The sequence below is a fragment of the Oncorhynchus gorbuscha genome, unplaced genomic scaffold, assembly GCF_021184085.1.
Source record: "Oncorhynchus gorbuscha isolate QuinsamMale2020 ecotype Even-year unplaced genomic scaffold, OgorEven_v1.0 Un_scaffold_4269, whole genome shotgun sequence".
Classification (NCBI taxonomy): domain Eukaryota; kingdom Metazoa; phylum Chordata; class Actinopteri; order Salmoniformes; family Salmonidae; genus Oncorhynchus; species Oncorhynchus gorbuscha.
This window is the reverse complement of record NW_025748321.1, coordinates 1-21,740: the sequence shown is the minus strand read 5'-3', so window position 1 is coordinate 21,740 and position 21,740 is coordinate 1. Positions and strand designations below refer to the sequence as shown.

Sequence of the window (21,740 nt, the reverse complement as noted above, 5' to 3'; positions counted from 1 at the left end):
CCTCAGCACCACAGGACTACAACAACCAGCCCTCAGCACCACAGGACTACAACAACCAGGCCTCAGCACCACAGGACTACAACAACCAGGCCTCAGCACCACAGGACTACAACAACCAGGCCTCAGCACCACAGGACTACAACAACCAGACCTCAGCACCACAGAACTACAACAACCAGACCTCAGCACCACAGAACTACAACAACCAGATCAGACTTACCTCCAGCATCTGTACCACTCCTTCATGCTCCCTCTTGGCAAAAAACTCTGCCTGTTGAATGGAAAGATAAACACTATTTATTTAATATTTCTACTCACAAAGTGTAATTCAATGCACTCTTCAGTTGCTTAGTTCACATCTAATCCCTCATAATAGTTCCCTCCAGAACTAACCAACACACTTTGCACCCAACAGCTACCCCTACTGGACAAAGTCTTTGATACATAACAAATAAAATGTAATTTGAGGTGATTGGCTCTTGCTTGGTGATTTCTGGGAACAGGGTTCATTGGATGTTCTGGTTGTATAGCGCATAGCCTTATATTTAAGAAAGGCTTTGTTGGCTGGGCAGTGGGTCTTGTCGGAGGCAGGGGAGAGAGAGGACAGGATTTGACTGGGCAGTGGTTATTGTTTAGGAGGCAGGGGAGAGAGAGAGGACAGGATTTGGCTGGGCAGTGGGTCTTGTGTCGGAGGCAGGGGAGAGAGAGAGGGACAGGATTTGGCTGGGCAGTGGGTCTTGTGTCGGGAGGCAGGGAGAGAGAGGACAGGATTTGACTGGGCAGTGGGTCTTGTTTAGGAGGCAGGGAGAGAGATGACAGGATTTGGCTGGGCAGTGGGTCTTGTTTAGGAGGCAGGGGAGAGAGAGGACAGGATTTGGCTGGGCAGTGGGTCTTGTGTAGGTGGCAGGGGAGAGAGGACAGGATTTGGCTGGGCAGTGGGTCTTGTGTAGGTGGCAGGGGAGAGAGAGGACAGGATTTGGCTGGGCAGTGGGTCTTGTGTAGGTGGCAGGGGAGAGAGAGGACAGGGATTTGGCTGGGCAGTGGGTCTTGTGTCGGAGGCAGGGGAGAGAGAGAACAGGATTTGACTGGGCAGTGGGTCTTGTTTAGGAGGCAGGGGAGAGAGAGATGACAGGATTTGGCTGGGCAGTGGGTCTTGTTTAGGAGGCAGGGGAGAGAGAGGACAGGATTTGGCTGGGCAGTGGGTCTTGTGTAGGTGGCAGGGAGAGAGGACAGGATTTGGCTGGGCAGTGGGTCTTGTGTAGGTGGCAGGGGAGAGAGAGGACAGGATTTGGCTGGGCAGTGGGTCTTGTGTAGGTGGCAGGGGAGAGAGGACAGGATTTGGCTGGGCAGTGGTCTCGTGTAGGTGGCAGGGGAGAGAGGACAGGCTTTGGCTGGGCAGTGGTTCTTGTGTCGGAGGCAGGGGAGAGAGAGAGGACAGGATTTGGCTGGGCAGTGGTTCTTGTGTCGGAGGCAGGGGAGAGAGGACAGGATTTGGCTGGGCAGTGGTTCTTGTGTCGGAGGCAGGGGAGAGAGAGGACAGGATTTGGCTGGGCAGTGGTTCTTGTGTCGGAGGCAGGGGAGAGAGAGGACAGGATTTGGCTGGGCAGTGGTTCTTGTGTCGGAGGCAGGGGAGAGAGAGGACAGGATTTGGCTGGGCAGTGGTTCTTGTGTCGGAGGCAGGGGAGAGAGAGGACAGGATTTGGCTGGGCAGTGGTTCTAGTGTCGGAGGCAGGGGAGAGAGAGGACAGGATTTGGCTGGGCAGTGGTTCTTGTGCCGGAGGCAGGGGAGAGAGAGGACAGGATTTGGCTGGGCAGTGGTTCTTGTGCCGGAGGCAGGGAGAGAGAGGACAGGATTTGGCTGGGCAGTGGTTCTTGTGCCGGAGGCAGGGGAGAGAGAGGACAGGATTTGGCTGGGCAGTGGTTCTTGTGCCGGAGGCAGGGGAGAGAGAGGACAGGATTTGGCTGGGCAGTGGTTCTTGTGTCGGAGGCAGGGGAGAGAGAGGACAGGATTTGGCTGGGCAGTGGGTTTTGTGCCGGAGGCAGGGGAGATAGAGGACAGTAATGTATGCCATTTAGTAGACACTCTACCAACTGAGCTCCAGAGGACCAGAGGCAATGTGTTGCCGTCTCACCCGCTGTAGTCGTTTGATCTCATTCTGTTTGAACTTGAGGATAGCCAGTGCCTGCTCATGTTCCAGTTCCAGCTGCTGCCTGCGCCGTCACCTCTCGCATATGCTGCAAGCATCAAAGGAGAAATCAATTTAATGTAACAAACGATCGCTTACATAATTACTCTATAGTTATACACACTCGGTCACGGACACATTTACACTCAACACAGAATAGCCGCTCCATGTGCGCACTCACTTGGCAATCGTTAGAGAAAAATATGATATAAATTCAATTAAAAAGTGAGGCCTCCCCAGTGGTGCCGCGGTCATCAGTTGTACGGTGTTTCCTCTGACACATTGGTGCGGCTGGCTTCCGGGTTAAGCGAGCAGTGTGTCAAGAAGAAGAGTGGCTTGGCAGGATTGTGTTTTGGAGGACGCATGCCTCTCGACCTGCGCTTCTCCCGAGTTCGTACAGGAGTTGCAGCGATGGGACAAGACTGTAACTACCAATTAGATATGACGGAATTGGGGACAAAATACTGTGAGACAGGCGGTCATTTGCATGATAGTTACCATCTGACTAAATGTCATGACCGCCACAGCCTAGCAACACTACTATATTTGTAGTCAAAGTGAACCTGGTCCTGGGGAGTCAACACAACTTCGAAGTGTGGCAACAAAATACTAGAGATCAGCCTGTACCTTTAGGACCTGCTCTACACTAGAGATCAGCCTGTACCTTTAGGACCTGCTCTACACTAGAGATCAGCCTGTACCTTTAGGACCTGCTCTACACTAGAGATCAGCCTGTACCTTTAGGACCTGCTCTACACTAGAGATCAGCCTGTACCTTTAGGACCTGCTCTACACCAGAGATCAGCCTGTACCTTTAGGACCTGCTCTACACTAGAGATCAGCCTGTACCTTTAGGACCTGCTCTACACTAGAGATCAGCCTGTACCTTTAGGACCTGCTCTACACTAGAGATCAGCCTGTACCTTTAGGACCTGCTCTACACTAGAGATCAGCCTGTACCTTTAGGACCTGCTCTACACTAGAGATCAGCCTGTAGGACCTGCTCTATAGAGATCAGCCTGTACCTTTAGGACCTGCTCTACACTAGAGATCAGCCTGTACCTTTAGGACCTGCTCTACACTAGAGATCAGCCTGTACCTTTAGGACCTGCTCTACACTAGAGATCAGCCTGTACCTTTAGGACCTGCTCTACACCAGAGATCAACCTGTACCTTTAGGACCTGCTCTACACTAGAGATCAGCCTGTACCTTTAGGACCTGCTCTACACTAGAGATCAGCCTGTACCTAGGACCTGATCTATACTAGAGATCAGCCTGTACCTTTAGGACCTGCTCTACACTAGAGATCAGCCTGTACCTTTAGGACCTGCTCTACACCAGAGATCAGCCTGTACCTTTAGGACCTGCTCTACACCAGAGATCAGCCTGTACCTTTAGGACCTGCTCTACACTAGAGATCAGCCTGTACCTTTAGGACCTGCTCCAGGTTATCCAGTTTGACACGGAGTCTCTGGTTCTCCTTGAGACCTGAATCACGTTGAGCGGTCACTTCAGAGAGGTGTTCTCTCAGCTCCTCATTCTCAACCCAGGTCTGAGAGAGAGGGGATGGGGTGGGTGGTGGGGAGAGAGAGAGAAGGATGGGATGGGGTGGGGGAGAGAGAGAGGGATGGGGTGGGGGCGGGGGAGAGAGAGAAGGGTGGGGAGAGAGGGGGATAGGTGGGGGGGGAAGGGAGAGAGAGAGGGATGGGGTGGTGGGCGGGGGAGAGAGAGAAGGGTGGGAGAGAGGGGGGATAGGGTGGGGGCAGAAGGGAGAGAGAGAGGGATGGGGTGGTGGGCGGGGAGAGAGAGAGGGATGGGGTGGGGGGGGGGGGAGAGAGAGAAGGGTGGGGAAAGAGAGAGAGGGTGGGGTGGGGAGCGGGGGAGAGAGAGAAGGGTGGGGAGAGAGAGGGATGGGGTGGGGGGGGGGGGAGAGAGAGAAGGGTGGGGGAGAGAGAGAAGGGTGGGGAGAGAGAGAGGGATGGGGTGGAGGGCGGGGGAGAGAGGGGGATAGGGTGGGGGGCAGGGGGAGAGAGAGAGGGATGGGGTGGGGGGCGGGGAGAGCGAGTGAGAGAGAGAGAGGGATGGGGGTGGGGGCGGGGGGAGAGCGAGTGAGAGAAGAGAGGGGATGGGGTGGGGGGGGGGGAGAGAGAGAGGGATGGGATGGGGGCGGGGGGGAGAGAGAGGGATGGGTTGGGGGGAGAGAGAGAGAGAGAGAGAGAGAGAGAGAAGAGAGAGAGAGAGAGAGAGAGAGAGAGAGAGAGAGAGAGAGAGAGAGAGAGAGAGAGAGAGGGAGAGGATGGATGGGATGGGGGGCGGGGAGAAGAGAGGGATGGGTTGGGGGAGAGCGAGTGAGAGAAGAGAGAGAAGGATGGGGTGGGGGAGGGGGAGAGAGAGAGGGTGGGGAGAGACACTGGACATGAGTACTGTCAGTCCTCAAGACCAGGAGGAGAGGGACAGACCCATAAAACAGAAGCCCTTCCAGTCTACTGAAGGGTCATGACAGAGAAGACAGTTGAGGGTTCCAGTTGAACCATAATGTACATTCATTCTGTCATAAAAACTAGACTAAGCCTACGAGGGCCTCAAAGAATAGAACGAAATGGAATAGAAATGCACAGAATATAAAATATTTGAATAGAGACTGACCTGGTCGAGCAGCTGTGCCTTCCTCCTGAGGAGATCTGCCTCCTCCTCTAGATGCCCATTTTTGCCTCGCTCATCCTCAAGCTGGCTCTCCTGTCAGAGGAAGAAGCGTTTAGTAACTACACCGTAGTACAGCGATAACTATACTGCTGCAATCAGTGGAGGCTGGGGTGCCACTTTAATAAATCTGAGGCCGGGCTCAGTGTAACGCCTGGAATAGAATGAATGGAACCTTCATCTGGCTGATACCGTGTCATTCATTCAATCGCAGAGGAATTTCTCCCAGCACCTGGCCCACTGAGAGGAGCACCTTGAGTACAGTAGTTAACAGGCAGCTGATGGGACGAGGGACCCTACCAAATCCAGACATCCCTTCTGTCTCTTCCTAACTTCATGTTCCAAGTCTTCACATTCTTTCTTCTTGCTCAGCTCACATTCCTGAAACAAGACACCACCACGTTACAGAGACCAGGCCTGAGCTTCAGAAACATCCTTACTCAACTCCAAACCTGCTCCATAGCATGTCACGTTACAGAGACCAGGCCTAGACATCAGAAACATGCCTATCCAACTCCATAGCATGTCACGTTACAGAGACCAGGCCTAGACATCAGAAACATGTCTATCCAACTCCATAGCATGTCACGTTACAGAGACCAGGCCTAGACATCAGAAACATGCCTATCCAACTCCATAGCATGTCACGTTACAGAGACCAGGCCTAGACATCAGAAACATGTCTATCCAACTCCATAGCATGTCACGTTACAGAGACCAGGCCTAGACATCAGAAACATGTATATCCAACTCCATAGCATGTCACGTTACAGAGACCAGGCCTAGACATCAGAAACATGCCTATCCAACTCCATAGCATGTCACGTTACAGAGACCAGGCCTAGACATCAGAAACATGCCTATCCAACTCCATAGCATGTCACGTTACAGAGACCAGGCCTAGACACATCAGAAACATGCCTATCAAACCCCATAGCATGTCACGTTACAGAGACCAGGCCTAGACATCAGAAACATGTCTATCCAACTCCATAGCATGTCACGTTACAGAGACCAGGCCTAGACATCAGAAACATGTCTATCCAACTCCATAGCATGTCACGTTACAGAGACCAGGCCTACATCAGAAACATGCCTATCCAACTCCATAGCATGTCACGTTACAGAGACCAGGCCTAGACATCAGGAAACATGCCTATCAAACCCCATAGCATGTCACGTTATTAGAGACCAGGCCTAGACATCAGAAACATGTCTATCCAACTCCATAGCATGTCACGTTACAGAGACCAGGCCTAGACATCAGAAACATGTCTATCCAACTCCATAGCATGTCACGCCATGACAGAGACCAGGCCTAGACATCAGAAACATGCCTATCCAACTCCATAGCATGTCACGTTACAGAGACCAGGCCTAGACATCAGAAACATGCCTATCCAACTCCATAGCATGTCACGTTACAGAGACCAGGCCTAGACATCAGAAACATGCCTATCCAACTCCATAGCATGTCACGTTAACATTCTTACATTCTTACAAGGTTTTACCAAGCTTAACATTCTTACATGGTTACAAGGTTTTACCAAGCTTAACATTCTTACAAGGTTTTACCAAGCTTAACATTCTTACAAGGTTTTACCAAGCTTAACATTCTTACATGGTTACAAGGTTTTACCAAGCTTAACATTCTTACAAGGTTTTACCAAGCTTAACATTCTTACATGGTTACAAGGTTTTACCAAGCTTAACATTCTTACATGGTTACAAGGTTTTACCAAGCTTAACATTCTTACATGGTTACAAGGTTTTACCAAGCTTAACATTCTTACATGGTTACAAGGTTTTAAAAGCAACATTCTTACAAGGTTTTACCAAGCTTAACATTCTTACATGGTTACAAGGTTTTACCAAACAACATTCTTACAAGGTTTTACCAAGCTTAACATTCTTACAAGGTTTTACCAAGCTTAACATTCTTACAAGGTTTTACCAAGCTTAACATTCTTACAAGGTTTTACCAAGCTTAACATTCTTACAAGGTTTTACCAAGCTTAACATTCTTACAAGGTTTTACCAAGCTTAACATTCTTACAAGGTTTTACCAAGCTTAACATTCTTACAAGGTTTTACCAAGCTTAACATTCTTACAAGGTTTTACCAAGCTTAACATTCTTACAAGGTTTTACCAAGCTTAACATTCTTACAAGGTTTTACCAAGCTTAACATTCTTACATGGTTACAAGGTTTTACCAAGCTTAACATTCTTACAAGGTTTTACCAAGCTTAACATTCTTACAAGGTTTTACCAAGCTTAACATTCTTACATGGTTTTACCAAGCTTAACATTCTTACATGGTTACAAGGTTTTACCAAGCTTGGATTCTTACATGGTTACAAGGTTTTACCAAGCTTAACATTCTTACAAGGTTTTACCAAGCTTAACATTCTTACATGGTTACAAGGTTTTACCAAGCTTAACATTCTTACAAGGTTTTACCAAGCTTAACATTCTTACATGGTTACAAGGTTTACCAAGCTTAACATTCTTACAAGGTTTTACCAAGCTAACATTCTTACAAGGTTTTACCAAGTTTAACATTCTTACAAGGTTTTACCAAGCTTAACATTCTTACATGGTTACAAGGTTTTACCAAGCTTAACATTCTTACATGGTTACAAGGTTTTACCAAGCTTAACATTCTTACAAGGTTTTACCAAGCTTAACATTCTTACAAGGTTTTACCAAGCTTAACATTCTACATGGTTACAAGGTTTTACCAAGCTAACATTCTTACATGGTTACAAGGTTTTACCAAGCTTACCATTCTTACAAGGTTTTACCAAGCTTAACATTCTTACATGGTTACAAGGTTTTACCAAGCTTAACATTCTTACATGGTTACAAGGTTTTACCAAGCTTAACATTCTTACAAGGTTTTACCAAGCTTAACATTCTTACATGGTTACAATGTTTTACCAAGCTTAACATTCTTACATGGTTACAATGTTTTACCAAGCTTAACATTCTTACATGGTTACAAGGTTTTACCAAGCTTAACATTCTTACAAGGTTTTACCAAGCTTAACATTCTTACATGGTTACAATGTTTTACCAAGCTTAACATTCTTACATGGTTACAATGTTTTACCAAGCTAACATTCTTACATGGTTACAAGGTTTTACCAAGCTTAACATTCTTACAAGGTTTTACCAAACTAACATTCTTACATGGTTACAAGGTTTTACCAAGCTTAACATTCTTACAAGGTTACAAGGTTTTACCAAGCTTAACATTCTTACATGGTTACAAGGTTTTACCAAGCTTAACATTCTTACATGGTTACAAGGTTTTTAGTCCGCCCCATCCGGATCCGGAATCGTGACTACAACCTCAAGCTCATTACCATAACGCAAAATTAGCGATTTCTGAAAATTGCAAATTAAATGAAATAAATATGCCTATCCTCAAGCTTATCCTTTTCTTAACGATCCTGTCGTCTCAGATTTTCAAAATATGCTTTAGAACCAGAGAAAAATCAATAATTTGTGTAAGAGTGGTGATAGCTAGCTTAGCATTTAGCGTTAACATTTAGCACGCAACATTCACAAAAACCAGCAAAGGGATCAAATAAAATAATTTACCTTTGAGGAACTGAGATGTTTCAATGAGGAGACTCTCAGTTACATAGCAGATGTCCAGTTTTTTCCTGAAAGATGCTTGTGTAGGACACAACGTTCCGTTTTGTTACTATGCATTTGGCTACCGAAACTAACCGAAAATTCAGTCACCTAAACGTCAAACTTTTTTCCGAATTAACTCCATAATATCGACTGAAACATGGAAAACGTTGTTTGAATCAATCCTCAAGGTGTTTTGTCATATATCTCTTCATTGAAATCCTTCCCTGGAAGCGTGCATTCTTCTCTGATTCGGATGGAAAAAATACTGGTACCTGACTTTTGCGCACCAATTTCCACGCAGACACCGTGCGGGACACTTGGTAATTGTAGGCTCTTATGGTCAATCTTCCAATGATATGCCTACAAATACGTCACAATGCTGCAGACACCTGGGGGAAACGATAGGAAGTGTCCGTTCATTCCTGTCGCATTCACAGCCATATAAGGAGATCATGGAAAACGTGCCTCCAGAAATCCTGTTGATTTCCTGGTCACTCAAACATCTTGGTTTTGCCTGTAGATTCTGTTCTATGGCACTCACAGTGAAAATCTTTACAGTTCTGGAAACGTCAGAGTGTCTTCTTCCAAACTATCAATTCCAAGCATAGTCGAGCATCTTTTCGTGACAAAATATTGCGCTTAAAACGGGCATGTCTTTTTATCCAAAATGAAATACTGCCCCTAGAGTCTTAACAGGTTACAAGGTTTTACCAAGCAACATTCTTACATGGTTACAAGGTTTTACCAAGCTTAACATTCTTACAAGGTTTTACCAAGCTTAACATTCTTACATGGTTACAAGGTTTTACCAAGCTTAACATTCTTACAAAGGTTTTACCAAACTTAACATTCTTACAAGGTTTTACCAAGCTTAACATTCTTACATGGTTACAAGGTTTTACCAAGCTTAACATTCTTACATGGTTACAAAGTTTTACCAAGCTTAACATTCTTACATGGTTACAAGGTTTTACCAAGCTTAACATTCTTACATGGTTACAAGGTTTTACCAAGCTTTTAACATTCTTACAAGAGTTTTACCAAGCTTAACATTCTTACAAGGTTTTACCAAGCTTAACATTCTTACATGGTTACAAGGTTTTACCAAGCTTAACATTCTTACAAGGTTTTACCAAGCTTAACATTCTACAAGGTTTTACCAAGCAACATTCTTACAAGGTTTTACCAGCTTAACATTCTTACAGGTTTTACCAAGCTTAACATTCTTACAAGGTTTTACCAAGCTTAACATTCTTACAAGGTTTTACCAAGCTTTTAACATTCTTACAAGGTTTTACCAAGCAACATTCTTACAAGGTTTTACCAAGCTTAACATTCTTACAAGGTTTTACCAGAAGCTTAACATTCTTACAAGGTTTTACAAGCTTAACATTCTTACAAGGTTTTACCAAGTTTAACATTCTTACATGGTTACAAGGTTTTACCAAGCTTAACATTCTTACAAGGTTTTACCAAGCTTAACATTCTTACAAGGTTTTACCAAGCTTAACATTCTTACATGGTTACAAGGTTTCCCAAGCTTAACATTCTTACATGGTTACAAGGTTTTACCAAGCTTAACATTCTTACAAGGTTTTACCAAACAACATTCTTACATGGTTACAAGGTTTTACCAAGCTTAACATTCTTACAAGGTTTTACCAAGAAGCAACATTCTTACATGGTTACAAGGTTTTACCAAGCTAACATTCTTACAAGGTTTCTACCAAGCTTAACATTCTTACAAGGTTTTACCAAGTTTAACATTCTTACAAGGTTTTACCAAGCTTAACATTCTTACATGGTTACAAGGTTTTACCAAGCAACATTCTTACATGGTTACGGGGTTTTACCAAGCTTAACATTCTTACAAGGTTTTACCAAGCTTAACATTCTTACAAGGTTTTACCAAACAACATTCTTACATGGTTACAAGGTTTTACCAAGCGTAACATTCTTACATGGTTACAAGGTTTTACCAAACACCATTCTTACAAGGTTTTACCAAGCTTAACATTCTTACATGGTTACAAGGTTTTACCAAGCTTAACATTCTTACATGGTTACAAGGTTTTACCAAGCTTAACATTCTTACAAGGTTTTACCAAGCTAACATTCTTACATGGTTACAATGTTTTACCAAGCTTAACATTCTTACATGGTTACAATGTTTTACCAAGCTTAACATTCTTACATGGTTACAAGGTTTTACCAAGCTTAACATTCTTACAAGGTTTTACCAAGCTTAACATTCTTACATGGTTACAATGTTTTACCAAACTTAACATTCTTACATGGTTACAATGTTTTACCAAGCTTAACATTCTTACATGGTTACAAGGTTTTACCAAACTTAACATTCTTACAAGGTTTTACCAAAGCTTAACATTCTTACATGGTTACAGGTTTTACCAAGCTTAACATTCTTTTTACAAGGTTACAAAGGTTTTACCAAGCTTAACATTCTTACATGGTTACAAGGTTTTACCAAGCTTAACATTCTTACATGGTTACAAGGTTTTTTAGTCCGCCCATCTCCGGATCCGGAATCGTGACTACAACCTCAAGCTCATTACCATAACGCAAAATTAGCGATTTCTGAAAATTGCAAATTAAATGGAAAAATATGCCTATCCTCAAGCTTATCCTTTTCTTAACGATCCTGTCGTCTCAGATTTTCAAAATATGCTTTAGAACCAGAGAAAATCAATAATTTGTGTAAGAGTGGTGATAGCTAGCTTAGCATTTAGCGTTAACATTTAGCACGCAACATTTCACAAAACCAGCAAAGGGATCAAATAAAATAATTTACCTTTGAGGAACTTCAGATGTTTCAATGAGGAGACTCTCAGTTACATAGCAGATGTCCAGTTTTTCCTGAAAGATGCTTGTGTAGGACACAACGTTCCGTTTTGTTACTATGCATTTGGCTACGGAAACTAACCGAAAATTCAGTCACCTAAACGTCAAACTTTTTCCGAATTAACTCCATAATATCGACTGAAACATGGAAAACGTTGTTTGAATCAATCCTCAAGGTGTTTTGTCATATATCTCTTCATTGAAATCCCTTCCCTGGAAGCGTGCATTCTTCTCTGATTCGGATGGAAAAATACTGGTACCTGACTTTTGCGCACCAATTTCCACGCAGACACCGTGCGGACACTTGGTAATTGTGGTAGGCTCTTATGGTCAATCTTCCAATGATATGCCTACAAATACGTCACAATGCTGCAGACACCTGGGGGAAACGATAGGAAGTGTCCGTTCATTCCTGTCGCATTCACAGCCATATAAGGAGATCATGGAAAACGTGCCTCCAGAAATCCTGTTGATTTCCTGGTCACTCAAACATCTTGGTTTTGCCTGTAGATTCTGTTCTATGGCACTCACAGTGAAAATCTTTACAGTTCTGGAAACGTCAGAGTGTCTTCTTTCCAAAACTATCAATTCCAAGCATAGTCGAGCATCTTTCGTGACAAAATATTGCGCTTAAAACGGGCATGTCTTTTATCCAAAAATGAAATACTGCCCCTAGAGTCTTAACAGGTTACAAGGTTTTACCAAGCTTAACATTCTTACATGGTTACAAGGTTTTACCAAGCTTAACATTCTTACAAGGTTTTACCAAGCTTAACATTCTTACATGGTTACAAGGTTTTACCAAGCTTAACATTCTTACATGGTTACAAGGTTTTACCAAGCTTAACATTCTTACATGGTTACAAGGTTTTACCAAGCTTAACATTCTTACATGGTTACAAGGTTTTACCAAGCTTAGCATTCTTACAAGGTTTTACCAAGCTTAACATTCTTATTTTTATTCCAAATGCAGTTTACATTCATAGTCAGTTAGGACGCGCCCCGTCTCCCAGCAGCAGACAGAGAAATCTGCTTATTTCAGCGTCCATCGCCACACAGAGCAGAAGGACTGTTGACTCAGTTTAATTGACTGGTTGAACGCAACAGCTTAATGGGCGTGTCCTCTACAGAGAGGACACAGGCCCTGGAAGACAATATTGATCATCAAAAAAAAAAGAGCTTGACCCTTGACCTGATTTGTTTTACTCACCATTGTATGTTCATAGCATTAACACCTGGTTTATCTTCATGCATTGATAAAGCCATCCTTCAGACCACAAGCAACCATTATATCAAGGGCAACTGGTTTAGCCAGCACACGATATTCAGCAGTAGGCTTACAAGACTGCACTAGTCCAATTAGCAATGCCATTCAGCTAAAGTCTCCAACAAGAGTGTGTGTGTCATAGCTAGCCGTGACAGGGTTGTATACTGTATGAGGTGAGTGCGGATATAATGTGCGATTGTGATATTAATGTGCCTGTTCTTACCAGCAACTGTAGTCTTTGATCTTCCGTGTGCTCCTTCTGGTGGGAGTGGCTCGGGTGGGGCGGGCCCAGGCGGAGTTGGGATCACCGTGGCCCCTCCTCCTCTCTGGGGAGTCTCCCTCACACCTGGCTGGAGCCTCATTTAACGCCAAGAATTGGGTCTCTGCTGCAACCTGTCAGAGGCACAAACCATGGAGGTTCACAACCATGCCTAATAACTAAAGCTGACCTGATAGGCCTATAGATTAAAGAAGCTAAAGAATGGGGTAAGGCATGGGCAGACCTTGACACCTGGAGGATTACATAAGGCAACGTAATGAAGCACAGCACTCAGGGTAAGTGCCTCGGTAGTAGGGCTCGGTAAAGCAGCAACACTAGGCCGAATACTGGCTAGACTGTCAGATAGAGGTGCTAAGCCCTTCATTCAAATCTAGGTTCCATGACTAAACTATTTTCCCTTTACCTAATGGATAGATTGAAAAACAGATTCTGCTAATTGGATCTGAGCATCTTTCCCCACCTAACAGAGCTGCGTCAAAAACAAAGTGACTAAGGAACATAGAAGTGACCTGTAATATCAACCTGACTGATGTCTACATTGTAATATCAACCTGACTGATGTCTACTGTAATATCAACCTGACTGATGTCTACTGTAATATCAACTTGTCTGCTGCAATATCAACCTGACTGATGTCTACTGTAATATCAACCTGACTGATGTCTACTGTAATATCAACTTGTCTACTGTAATATCAACCTGACTGATGTCTACTGTAATATCAACCTGACTGATGTCTACTGTAATATCAACTTGTCTACTGTAATATCAACCTGACTGATGTCTACTGGGTAATATCAACTTGTCTACTGTGGTCAAATAGTCTACTGTAATATCAACCTGACTGATGTCTACTGTAATATCAACTTGTCTACTGTAATATCAACCTGACTGATGTCTACTGTAATATCAACCTGACTGATGTCTACTGTAATATCAACCTGACTGATGTCTACTGTAATATCAACTTGTCTACTGTAATATCAACTTGTCTACTGCACATCAACCTGACTGATGTCTACTGTAATATCAACCTGACTGATGTCTACTGTAATATCAACTTGTCTACTGTAATATCAACTTGTCTACTGTAATATCAACCTGACTGATGTCTACTGTAATATCAACTATTGTCTACCTTTATCTATCAACTGTAGTCTGCTGTATAATATCAACCTGACTGATGTCTACTGTAATATGAACCTGACTGTTGATGTCTACAATATCAACTTGTCTACTGTAATATCAATTAGTCTAATGTAATATCAACCTGACTGATGTCTGCCTGTAATATCAATTAGTCTACTGTAATATCAACCTGACTGATGTCTACTGTAATATCAACCTGACCCAGTGTCTGCTGTAATATCATTAATTATACCACCTGTAATATCAACCTGACTGATGTCTACTGTAACATCAACCTGACTGATGTCTACTGTAACATCAATTTGTCTACTGTAATATAAATTAGTCTACTGTAATATCAACTAGTCTACTGTAATATCAACTAGTCTACTGTAATAACAACTAGTCTACTGTAATATCAACTTGACTGATGTCTACTGTAATATCAACTTGTCTACTGTAATATCAACTTGTCTACTGTAATATCAACCTGACTGATGTCTACTGTAATATCTACCTGACTGACGCCTACTGTAACATCAACTTGTTTACTGTAATATCAACTTGTCTACTGTAATATCAACCTGACTGATGTCTACTGTAATATCAACTTGTCTACTGTAATATCAACCTGACTGATGTCTACTGTAATATCAACTTGTCTACTGCAATATCAACCTGACTGATGTCTACTGTAATATCAACCTGACTGATGTCTACTGTAATATCAACTTGTCTACTGTAATATCAACCTGACTGATGTCTACCAGCAATATCAACCTGACTGATGTCTACTGTAATATCAACATTGATGTCTACTGTAATATCAACCTGACTGATGTCTACTGTAATATCAACCTGACTGATGTCTACTGTAATATCAGCTTATCTGCTACTTAATAACTAGTCTACTGTAATATTAACTGACTGATATCTGCTGTAATATCAACCTGACTGATGTCTACTGTAATATCAACTTGACTGATGTCTACTGTAATATCAACTTCTACTGTAATATCAATTGGTCTACTGTAATATCAACCTGACTGATGTCTACTGTAATATCAACTTCTACTGTAATCAACCTGACTGATCTACTGTAATATCAACCTGACTGATGTCTACTGTAATATCAACTGTCTACTGTAATATCAACCTGACTGATGTCTACTGTAATATCAACCTGACTGATGTCTCCTGTAATATCAACCTGACTGATGTCTACTGTATCAACTTGTCTACTGTAATATCAACTGACTGATGTCTACTGTAATATCAACCTGACTGATGTCTACTGTAATATCAACTTGTCTACTGTAATATCAGCCTGACTGATGTCTACTGTAATATCAACCTGACTGATGTCTGCTGTAATATCAACCTGACTGATGTCTACTGTAATATCAACTTGTCTACTGTAATAGCAACTAGTCTACTGCAATAGCAACTAATCTACTGTAATAGCAACCTGACTGATGTCTACTGTAATATCAACCTGACTGATGTCTACTGTAATATCAACCTGACTGATGTCTACTGTAATATCAACCTGACTGATGTCTACTGTAATATCAACTTGTCTACTGTAATAGCAACTAGTCTACTGTAATAACAACCAGTCTACTGTAATATCAACTTGACTGATGTCTACTGCAATATCAACTTGTCTACTGTACATCACTTAGTCTACTGTAATATCAACCTGACTGATGTCTACTGTAATATCAACTTGTACTACCGTAATATCAATTAGTCTAATGTAATATCAACCTGACTGATGTCTACTGTAATATCAACTAGTCTACTGTAATATCAATTAGTCTACTGTAATATCAACCTGACTGATGTCTACTGTAATATCAACCTGACTGATGTCTACTGTAATATCAATTGGTCTACTGTAATATCAATTAGTCTACTGTAATATCAACCTGACTGATGTCTACTGTAATATCAACTAGTCTGTAATATCAACTGATCACTGTAATATCAACTAGTCTACTGTAATATCAACCTGACTGATGTCTACTGTAATATCAACTTGTCTACTACGTAACATCAACCTGACTGATGTCTACTGTAACATCAACCTGACTGAAATGTCTACTGTAATATCAACTTCTCTACTGTAATATCAACCTGACTGATGTCTACTGTAATATCAACCTGACTGATGTCTACTGCAATATCCAACTTGTCTACTGTAATATCAACCTGACTGATGTCTACTGTAATATCAACCTGACTGATGTCTCCTGTAATATCAACCTGACTGATGTCTACTGTAATATCAACTTGTCTACTGTAATATCAACCTGACTGATGTCTACTGTAATATCCAACCTGACTGATGTCTACTGTAATATCAACTTGTCTACTGTAATATCAACCTGACTGATGCCTGTAATATCAGCTTGTAACTGTAATATCAACCTGACTGATGTCTACTGTAATATCAACATCTGTAATAGCAACTAGTCTACTGTAATAGCAACTAGTCTGCTGTAATATCAACCTGACTGATGTCTACTGTAATATCAACCTGACTGATGTCTACTGTAATATCAACCTGACTGATGTCTACTGTAATATCAACCTGACTGATGTCTACTGTATCAACTTGTCTGTAATAACACCAGTCTACTGTAATAGCAACTAGTCTACTGTAATATCAACTTGACTGATGTCTACTGTAATATCAACTTGTCTACTGTAATATCAATTAGTCTACTGTAATATCAACCTGACTGATGTCTACTATAATATCAACTTGTCTACTGTAATATCAATTAGTCTAATGTAATATCAACCTGACTGATGTCTACTGTAATATCAACTAGTCTACTGTAATATCAATTGAGTCTACTGTAATATCAACCTGACTGATGTCTACTGTAATATCAACTGACTGATGTCTACTGTAATATCAATTAGTCTGCTGTAATATCAATTAGTCTACTGTAATATCAACCTGACTGATGTCTACTGTAATATCAACTAGTCTACTGTAAATATCAACTAGTCTACTGTAATATCAACTAGTCTACTGTAATATCAACCTGACTGATGTCTACTGTAATATCAACTTGTCTACTGTAACATCAACTTGACTGATGTCTACTGTAACATCAACCTGACTGATGTCTACTGTAATATCAACCTGACTGATGTCTCCTGTAATATCAACCTGACTGATGTCTACTGTAATATCAACTTGTCTACTGTAATATCAACCTGACTGATGTCTACTGTAATATCAACCTGACTGATGTCTACTGTAATATCAACTTGTCTACTGTAATATCAACCTGACTGATGTCTACTGTAATATCAACCTGACTGATGTCTCCTGTAATATCAACCTGACTGATGTCTACTGTAATATCAACTTGTCTACTGTAATATCAACTAGTCTACTGTAATATCAACTGAGTCTACTGTAATATCAACCTGACTGATGTCTGCTGTAATATCAACCTGACTGATGTCTACTGTAATATCAACCTGACTGATGTCTACTGTAATATCAACCTGATGATGTCTACTGTAATATCAACTTGTCTCTGTAATAGCAACTGTCTACTGTAATAGCAACTAGTCTGCTGTAATATCAACTTGACTGATGTCTGTAATATCAACTTGTCTACTGTAATATCAATTGATGTCTACTGTAATATCAACCTGACTGATGTCTACTGTAATATCAACTTGTCTACTGTAATATAAATTAGTCTAATGTAATATCAACCTGACTGATGTCTGCTGTAATATCAACTTGTCTACTGTAATATCAACCTGACTGATGTCTGTAATATCAACTGACTGATGTCTACTGTAATATCAACCTGACTGATGTCACATAATATCAACCTGACTGATGTCTACTGTAATATCAACCTGACTGATGTCTACTGTAATATCAACCTGACTGATGTCTACTGTAATATCAACTTGTCTACTGTAATATCAACTAGTCTACTGTAATATCAACCTGACTGATATCTACTGTAATATCAACCTGACTGATGTCTACTGTAATATCAACTTGACTGATGTCTACTGTAATATCAACTTGTCTACTGTAATATCAATTAGTCTACTGTAATATCAACCTGACTGATGTCTACTGTAATATCAACTTCTCTACTGTAATATCAACTGACTGATGTCTACTGTAATATCAACCTGACTGATGTCTACTGTAATATCACTGATGTCTACTGTAATATCAACCTGACTGATGTCTACTGTAATATCAACTGACTGATGTCTACTGTAATATCAACCTGACTGATGTCTACTGTAATATCAACTTGTCTACTGTAATATCAACCTGACTGATGTCTACTGTAATATCAACCTGACTGATGTCTACTGTAATATCAACTTGTCTACTGTAATATCAACCTGACTGATGTCTACTGTAATATCAACCTGACTGATGTCTACTGTAATATCAACCTGACTGATGTCTACTGTAATATCAACCTGACTGATGTCTACTGTAATATCAACTTGTCTACTGTAATAGCAACTAGTCTGTAATAGCAACTAGTCTACTGTAATATCAACCTGGCTGATGTCTACTGTAATATCAACCTGACTGATGTCTACTGTAATATCAACCTGACTGATGTCTACTGTAATATCAACCTGACTGATGTCTACTGTAATATCAACTTGTCTACTGTAATAGCAACTAGTCTACTGTAATAGCAACTAGTCTACTGTAATATCAACTTGACTGATGTCTACTGTAATATCAACTTGTCTACTGTAATATCAATTAGTCTACTGTAATATCAACCTGACTGATGTCTACTGTAATATCAACTTGTCTACTGTAATATCAATTAGTCTAATGTAATATCAACCTGACTGATGTCTACCAATATCAACTAGTCTACTGTAATATCAATTAGTCTACTGTAATATCAACCTGACTGATGTCTACTGTAATATCAACCTGACTGATGTCTACTGTAATATCAATTAGTCTACTGTAATATCACTTAGTCTACTGTAATATCAACCTGACTGATGTCTACCGTAATATCAACTAGTCTACTGTAATATCAACTAGTCTACTGTAATATCAACTAGTCTACTGTAATATCAACCTGACTGATGTCTACTGTAATATCAACTTGACTGATGTCTACTGTAATATCAACTTGTCTACTGTAATATCAATTAGTCTACTGTAATATCAACCTGACTGATGTCTACCGTAATATCAACTTCTCTACTGTAATATCAACCTGACTGATGTCTACTGTAATATCAACCTGACTGATGTCTACTGTAATGTCTACTGTAATATCAACCTGACTGATGTCTACTGTAATATCAACTTGTCTCTGTAATATCAACCTGACTGATGTCTAATGTAATATCAACCTGACTGATGTCTACTGTAATATCAACTTGTCTACTGCTCTGTAATATCACTAGTCTACTGTAATATCAACCTAGTCTGCACTTCAATATCAACCTGACTGATGTCTACTGTAATATCAACTGACTAGTCTACTGTAATATCAACCTGACTGATGTCTACTGTAATATCAACCTGACTGATGTCTACTGTAATATCAACTTGTCTCTGTAATAGCAACTAGTCTACTGTAATAGCAACTAGTCTACTGTAATATCAACAGCTGATGTCTACTGTAATATCAACTTGTCTACTGTAATATCAATTAGTCTACTGTAATATCAACCTGACTGATGTCTACTGTAATATCAACTTGTCTACTGTAATATCAATTAGTCTAATGTAATATCAACCTGACTGATGTCTACTGTAATATCAACTAGTCTACTGTAATATCAATTAGTCTACTGTAATATCAACCTGACTGATGTCTACTGTAATATCAACCTGACTGATGTCTACTGTAATATCAATTAGTCTACTGTAATATCAATTAGTCTACTGTAATATCAACCTGACTGATGTCTACTGTAATATCAACTAGTCTACTGTAATATCAACTAGTCTACTGTAATATCAACTAGTCTACTGTAATATCAACCTGACTGATGTCTACTGTAATATCAACTTGACTGATGTCTACTGTAATATCAACTTGTCTACTGTAATATCAATTAGTCTACTGTAATATCAACCTGACTGATGTCTACTGTAATATCAACTTCTCTACTGTAATATCAACCTGACTGATGTCTACTGTAATATCAACCTGACTGATGTCTACTGTAATATCAACCTGACTGATGTCTACTGTAATATCAACTTGTCTACTGTAATATCAATTAGTCTAATGTAATATCAACCTGACTGATGTCTACTGTAATATCAACTAGTCTACTGTAATATCAATTAGTCTACTGTAATATCAACCTGACTGATGTCTACTGTAATATCAACCTGACTGATGTCTACTGTAATATCAATTAGTCTACTGTAATATCAATTAGTCTACTGTAATATCAACCTGACTGATGTCTACTGTAATATCAACTAGTCTACTGTAATATCAACTAGTCTACTGTAATATCAACTAGTCTACTGTAATATCAACCTGACTGATGTCTACTGTAATATCAACTTGACTGATGTCTACTGTAATATCAACTTGTCTACTGTAATATCAATTAGTCTACTGTAATATCAACCTGACTGATGTCTACTGTAATATCAACTTCTCTACTGTAATATCAACCTGACTGATGTCTACTGTAATATCAACCTGACTGATGTCTACTGTAATATCAACTTGTCTACTGTAATATCAACCTGACTGATGTCTACTGTAATATCAACCTGACTGATGTCTCCTGTAATATCAACCTGACTGATGTCTACTGTAATATCAACTTGTCTACTGTAATATCAACCTGACTGATGTCTACTGTAATATCAACCTGACTGATGTCTACTGTAATATCAACTTGTCTACTGTAATATCAACCTGACTGATGTCTACTGTAATATCAACCTGACTGATGTCTACTGTAATATCAACCTGACTGATGTCTACTGTAATATCAACTTGTCTACTGTAATAGCAACTAGTCTACTGTAATAGCAACTAGTCTACTGTAATATCAACCTGACTGATGTCTACTGTAATATCAACCTGACTGATGTCTACTGTAATATCAACCTGACTGATGTCTACTGTAATATCAACCTGACTGATGTCTACTGTAATATCAACTTGTCTACTGTAATAGCAACTAGTCTACTGTAATAGCAACTAGTCTACTGTAATATCAACTTGACTGATGTCTACTGTAATATCAACTTGTCTACTGTAATATCAATTAGTCTACTGTAATATCAACCTGACTGATGTCTACTGTAATATCAACTTGTCTACTGTAATATCAATTAGTCTAATGTAATATCAACCTGACTGATGTCTACTGTAATATCAACTAGTCTACTGTAATATCAATTAGTCTACTGTAATATCAACCTGACTGATGTCTACTGTAATATCAACCTGACTGATGTCTACTGTAATATCAATTAGTCTACTGTAATATCAATTAGTCTACTGTAATATCAACCTGACTGATGTCTACTGTAATATCAACTAGTCTACTGTAATATCAACTAGTCTACTGTAATATCAACTAGTCTACTGTAATATCAACCTGACTGATGTCTACTGTAATATCAACTTGTCTACTGTAAC

At 40.5% G+C, this 21,740-nt stretch overlaps 1 long non-coding RNA gene across 1 annotated transcript; it reads right to left on the bottom strand.

Moving 5' to 3' along the window:
- Positions 1-3,616: 3,616 nt before the first annotated feature.
- LOC124028485 lies at positions 3,617-5,259 on the bottom strand. The gene is made up of 3 exons (XR_006837598.1): positions 5,188-5,259; positions 4,834-4,923; positions 3,617-3,739 (listed from the first exon to the last, which is right to left on the bottom strand). It is a non-coding gene; the product is annotated as an uncharacterized LOC124028485 (long non-coding RNA).
- Between the last annotated feature and the right edge of the window lie 16,481 nt (positions 5,260-21,740).